This window comes from Arvicola amphibius, chromosome 6, assembly GCF_903992535.2.
Source record: "Arvicola amphibius chromosome 6, mArvAmp1.2, whole genome shotgun sequence".
Lineage (NCBI taxonomy): Eukaryota > Metazoa > Chordata > Mammalia > Rodentia > Cricetidae > Arvicola > Arvicola amphibius.
The window spans coordinates 143,854,842-143,862,045 of NC_052052.2; positions in this window are offsets into that span (position 1 = coordinate 143,854,842).

Consider the following 7,204-nt stretch of genomic DNA (forward strand, 5'->3'; position numbering starts at 1 on the left):
AGCAGCGAAGAGATGAGTTTCCGTTGAGTGAATTAAAGGCTATACTTACCCAGGAGGGATGGGGGTTCACAAGGTTGCTGTTCTCCTTCAGAGTGCCTTCCAGCATTAGCTAGAGGTCTTAGATTTGGAAGCCCCGGCCACCTTCCATAAATATGCTCGTGCCAAAAGAAATTCTCCCTTTCACTGGCCTTGGCCACACCCACTGATGAGTCCTTCACAGCAAGTTGTGTAGATGTGTGTTATGTTTGTTAATAATCTGCGTGTTTCTGATGTTTTAATTCTTTGCTGTCAAAAAATAAAGCAGTATCTTGAAAGTTGGGTGAATTATAGTCTTATCTATGTAATGTAAGTCATCTTATATCCAGTGGTCAAGTAATGTCAAGGACGAAGAATGGGGATAGTGCTCTCTGGGACAGCACTCACCCATCATGGTAGCTGACCAGGTTCCATCATTACCACCACAAACAAAAACAAAACAACAGACAACTGTGTACAGTAACAGGCACTCTTCGTGTTGAAGAAGAAAAACTCTGATTGGGGAAGAGTAGGAGGGGCTGAGGGGACTGAGGGTCAGCCCCGTGGGTCCACTCTTTCCCACAGGCTGTCTGAGATCCAGAGCTTGCTACTGTCATCTTGTTGGAATTATTTCTTTGTTCTCCACACCCTTAACCGACCACATCCAGTAAAGAATCACGTCTTCCAAAGTTTCAATCTGACGATCTCATCCATTTGTTTTCACACTCCTCTCCTCTCCCTACTTGCTTTAGACTACCTTATCCGTCATGGTTCAACAGTTTTCTCAACCTCTGTACAACCTGAGGTCTGTTTAAGACCTTTGCTCCACCTTGCTTGGCCCCTCATCTTAACTGTCAAAATAAAAACCACATACTGCCTGTGACCACAGCTCAGTTGGATATTGAGGTACACTGCTAACTGGAAGGTCATTGGTTTGATTCTACTCTTGGGCTGGGATTGTAACTCAGTTTATAGAGTGCTTGCTTTGAACACACAAACCTAGAGCTCCATCCCCAGCAATACATAAACTGGGTAATACATGCCCACAATCTGAGCACTTGGGCAGCAGAAACAAGAAGATCAGAAATTTGTGATTTACTTCAGCTACAAAGTAAATTCAAGGCCAGCCTGGGCTACATGAGACTCATCAAACAAACAGACTCTGAGTTGTTGATAAAGAACTTAGATTTTAAAGTTCACCAAAATTGGACTTCTCCTAGTCCCTTGGAATCAGTGCATGTGCAGCGCTTGTGCGTGCGCGCGCGCACACACACACATACACACACAGTATAGCCTATTGGTATTTGCATGTGCCATGCCACATTTTCTCTATCCCTTTGTGGACACTGATGAATACCTTTTGTTTCTCTTGTGTCACCTCAGAGGTCACTCTGTAAAAACCCAAACGTTCCTGTAAAAACTGACAGTCCTGTAGCTCCCGTGCTGATACAGGACTGGTACTCAAGCAGGGAACTAAACCTGTAGACTTAAAAACATACAGATAAACACAGAGATAGAGACAGACGAGAGAGACTCGAACGTGGGTCATCTTTGATACAAGAATGTCAAATGCCAATGCCAAATGCCACTTTATTGTACTCAGGGGCAGCTTATATAGAAATACTTAGCCACACCCAGCTCTCAGGATCTTTCAGCTGCAGGTCTCATCAGCCTGCCATCAAGGTAGCAGCTGCAAGCAAAGAAAAGTCAAGAGGCCAGGGATCTAACATCACTCCATCAATCCCTGCTCATCATGACCTCCTCTCCCCATCAGCTACCTTTACACATCTCACTCTGTGTAGGAATGTCTGACTCACGTCCTTGACAGATTATTTTCACTTCCTGCAGGGCAGAACAGTGGTTGTTCTATGACAATGGTTCTGTCTTTTGTATCTTGGAGAGTTGGTTGTTCAAAGTAAGTGAGCTGTAAACGTTGTTTAGTGCCAGTACATCTGCTGGAATCAGGAGTGATTGGGAAATTGGGCTCCCGTAGCTGGGAACAGGCCTTATTTGACCCAGAGACTACTTAAGCTACTTAAGCATCTACTGTTTGACAGCTCTTTGGGATTTTGCAGAAGGGCACTCTGCGTGTCTCTTTGTTCAAGAACTTAGATATCTTCAGGCCACTGAGGCAAGAAAATCATTGTAGAATCAACACCTGTGGAAGTCAGCATTCATTCTTAGTGTGACTTCGGAAAGACATGTAGATTCTGTGTCTATCTTGCCTGCTCATTGCAGATAATCGCCATGAGAGAGATGTATCAAATGAAATCATGTATTTAAAAATACAGCATAAACTAGAATATGCCCCAATATTTGTAGAACATTATTTAAACAAAGCCACATGTGAGCAACAGAATGTTTTATTAGCCATCGTAGGGTTCTCCTGAGAGGGTGTTCCTCTACTGACAAGTGCCAATCTCACAAAATGATATAGTAGCTAAAAACAATTACACAAGAAACTAGGACAAACTGAACATCACTCTCTGTCTCTGAATAATGTCTAAATCATCACGAAAATATATTCAGTCAAGCATATAGTACCTGCAAATTAAATTCACAAATTCCACAAATATTGAAATAATAGTTTTTCCTGAAATCTTGTGCTCCGGTTTACAATTCTTAAAGGCGCTTGAATGACATGTTTGTTGAATTAAAATATGACAGTGATTCCTCCGTACGTATGCATATTTCATCCAAGGATTCAACTAACTGTGGGGAGAAAATATTCAGAAAACAAATAGTACCTGTGCTAAGCACATACAGCCTTTTCTTGCCATCATCCCCTAAACTATCCAATACAGTAGATGTTTCTATGGTATCCACATGGAATTAGTTGCAGTAAGAAATCTAAAGATGTTTTAATGCATGCAAGAGGTGTTCATCAAGCGTACACCATCTTACATGAGAGATAAAGCATCCTTAGATTTCTAGACCCAGGGGTGACTCTGGAACCAGTCCTCCCATGGATACAGAAGGTTCACAATGTAGTGTAGTGTAGATGTGAACATTATCGCCATCACCCTGGCTTGAACGTTCTCCACTTATGTAGAGTTTAACATACAAAAAAGTAGCAGAAGCAAAACCTTTATGATCAGTGTACTTCTTAGTGGCAACTTGGGAAGGCATGTGGACTCTGCGTCTCAGTGAAGAATCTTCAGTAATAACTTCGTATGTTCTTAATGGTACCATTCGCATCAGAAGGATGGGAAGAAAGGTGATTAAAACACCCAACAGCAAAGTATTTTTAATGAAATTATCTGCAAATGTTTCGGGTAAGTACACTATTTAGAATATAGATGCACCATTCTTAAGCGTCTCAAGTGGATCAAATCTTGCAGGGTTTTTTTTTCTTTCTTTTCCTTATTCTTAACTTTTTGTTAAGAATAAGAATTTTATTGTTAAAGTTTATGTGTTAATCAATGACTCTTGACGCATCCCCTGGGAACCTACAGCAACTGCAGCCAGAGAAGCAGGTAAGCTAACTACAGATCTTCACCTCTCCCTTTAAGAATATGCTATACACCCTTAAAGAGGAAATTAATAACCCCCTTAAAGAAAACTATGAAAACACAAACAGTGGAAGGAGATGAATAAAAGAATGGAAGACCTGAAGTGGAAACAGAATTGATAAAGAAAAAACCCAAGCCGAGGGAAATCTGCAAATGAAAAACTTAGGAACTTGAATAGGAAGCTCACATGCATGTGTCACCAACATAATACAAGAGATGGAAGAAAGAATCTCAGATATTGAAGATGTGATAGAATAAGTTTATACCCAGGTCTAAGTAAATGTTAAATCTAAAAAGAAATCCTGGCACAAAACATCCAGGAAGTCTGGGACGCTATGAAAAGAACAAATCTAAGAATAGTAGAAATAGAGGAAGGCGAAGAAACCCAGATCATGGGCACAGGAAAATTTTCAACAAATTTTCCACAAAATCATAGAAGAAAGCTTCCTTAACCTGAAGAAAGAGATGCCTATCAAGGAACAAGAAGCACACAGAACACCAAATAGACCAGACCAAAAAAGAAAGTCCCCTCGGCACATAATAATCAAAACATTGAATGTACAGAATAAAGAAAGAATATTAAAAGCTGCAAGGGAAAAGGACCAAGTAACATACAAAGGTAGAGCTAATAGAATATCCCAGGACTTCTCAGTGGAGACTTTAAAAGCCAGCAGGGTTTGGACAGATATTCTATAGATACTAAGAGATCACAGATGCTAGCCCAGACTACTGTGCCCAGCAAAACTTTCATCACCATAGATGGATAAGATATTCCATGATAAAACAAAATTTAAGTACTATTTATCTACAAATCCAGTACTACAGAAGGTACTAGAAGGAAAACTTGAACCTAAAGTCGTTAACCACACCCAAGAAAACACAATGAATAAATAATCCCAGACCAGCAAATCAAAAGAGGGGAAACACCCCCAACACATACACACACATACACACACCTCCACCACCATCACAATAACAACAACAAAATAACAGGAATTAACAAACACTGCTCATTGATATCTCTCAACATTAATGGTCTTAATTACCCAATAAAAATACAAAGATTAGTAGAATATATGTGAAGACAAAATCCATCCTTCTGTTGGATCCAAGAAGCACATCTTAACATCAAAGATAGACATCACCTCAAGGTAGAAGGGTGAAAAAAAGATAGTCCCAGCAAATGGACATAAGAAGCAAGCTGAGGTAGCCACTTTGGTGAGGGGGAGTCATTTTAATATCTGACAAAGTAGGAAGGTACTCTGCACACTAGCATAAGAGAACTGTAAACACCAGCCCAGCCACAACCCCTTGGATCAACAGTGGTGTCCTGCCTGCAAGATATGCAATGGTGCAAATCTTGTACAGTAACAAACCAATATCTGATTTGATCTAAAGCCTGCTCCACAAGGTCAAATCTATACCCAACCCTGCTTGGGTGATCAAGAACTTAAGACTGCATAGCACAGAAACCTACTACAACTAAACCAAATATTTCTATTCAAAAAAAAAAAAAACAAACAAAAAACTGGGTGCTGTGGTGCATACCTTTAATCACAGCACTTCGCAGGCAGAGGCCAGAAGATCTCTCAGATCGAGGCATCAAGGCCACCCTGGTCTACACAGTGAAGTTCCAGGACAGCCAGAGCTACACAGAAAAGCCATCTCAAATAACAATGACAACAATAAAAAGTAAAGCGATTCCTAATGACGTTCCACTGTCCTCACAGATCAGTGCCCTGCTCAGCAGTCATCAGAGAAGCTCCCTCCTACAAATACCGAGACCCGCAGCTGCAGATGGTTTTTTCTTACTCTTTATCCTTTTGGCCCACCACCCAATTCCCAAATAAATACACATTGGCTTATTCTTACTTAGGAATGCCTGGCCTTAGCTTAACTCGTTTCCAGTCAGCTTTTCTTAAATTAATCTGTCTACCTTATGCCTCTGGGCTTTTACCTTTTTCTATTTCTGTATATCTTTTTTATTACTTTTTATTCTGTGTTTGGCTGTGTAGTTTGGCAGCTGGACCCTCGTATCCTCCTCTCTCTTCTTACCTCTCGATCCCTCTTCTCTCTTCTCCTTCTATTATTCTCTCTGCCCTGTAGCCTTTCTCCTGTCTTACTATTGGCCCTTCAGTTCTTTATTAGACCAATCAGGTGTTTTAGACAAGCAAAGTAACACAGCTTCACAGAGTTAAACAAATGCAACATGAAAGAATGCAACACATCTTGGCATCATTAAACAAATGTTCCACAGCATAAACAAATGTAGCATATCCACAACTAATATTCCACAACACACAGCCCATGTGCAGAGAATGAGAGGCCTTGAAACACTCAGTGCTAAAAGGGATGTCCCCATAACATTCCTCTTGCCCTCATGAGGGCTCAGGAAACCCAGTGGAAGAGGAGGTAGAAAGGGTGTAAGAGCCTGAGGGACGAAGGGCACTAAGAAAACGAGGTCCCCTAAATTGACATGAGCAAAGCTCACATGAACTAAAGAGACTGAAGCAGCATGCACAGGGCCTTCCCAGGTCTGCACTAGGTCCTTTTCATATACAGTATGGCTTCCAGTTTAATGTGTTTATGGGATTCCTGAGTGTGGGTACAAGTAGGTATCTGTTTCTTGTGCCTTCTCTTGGGCTTTTTTCCTTCTGTTTATTTATTTTGTCCAATTCCAAGGTGTTACTTTTTATTTTATCTTATTTATTTTATTAAAAAATGAACGCAGCACATCTTTGCATTACTAAAACAAATATTTTACAGCATAAACAAATGTAACACATCTTAAAATAATATTCCACAACACCCCAGTCCTCTGTAAGAGCATCAAATGCTCTTAATTGCTCTGCCACCTTTCCAGATCCTGAGGTCGTTGCTGATTTTAATCTCCTCTTCAAGTCTCGAGTTTCTCTTTTTTTTCCTTGCTTTTTTTTTTAGGTCTGCCCTAACATCAATATGAACTTCTAATCCTCTTGGAATTATGGGCAGGTGCCATAGCTGTATATGGAGCTGTGTTACATTTTTAAAATTCTTCTCCTTATGGTAAAGACTTCTTATGTTTGATCTTTCTCCTCACTAAACTGTTACATCCTCCAGCAGCTTTGTTCCTTCTAATTCTATTTGCAACGATGTATCTCTTTTGATGGACGTGTCTTCTATAGTGTGTTTTTGTTGCTAGATGTTTGATTGGAGCACCAGATAAGGTCATTTAAATGAGAGGGAAGCAAATAAGGCTCCCTTTGAAGCAGATAACATGGAGACGTCAGTCTGACTGCTTCTCTCTCTGGTGTATGTCAGGTGGCCTGACACTGCTTTCTCCGTACCTCAATGCTACATGCAGTACAGTACACTTAGCAGACCTCCTCGGCTTCCCCCTGCCTTCATGAAAGCCTGGGAACCAGGTAGACCTGTCAGGGTGGGTGGTGATTTCCCGGGGCTCCTTTTTCTAAGAATGTCCATCACAGTTTACCTTTTGATTCTGCATTAGTCTCTAAGCTGTCCTCATTTAGCTTCTAGAAGAGCAGGTTTCTCTTGTCTCTCTCCTGGGGATCAGCTAACCCTAAGACTTTGCTTTCATCCACATTCTTGTGGACCCCAAACATTGTTTTGTTTCAAAGATCTACATGAATGTATTTGGGGATAGCGAGAAAGCAACAGCCATATTCAAATAGACA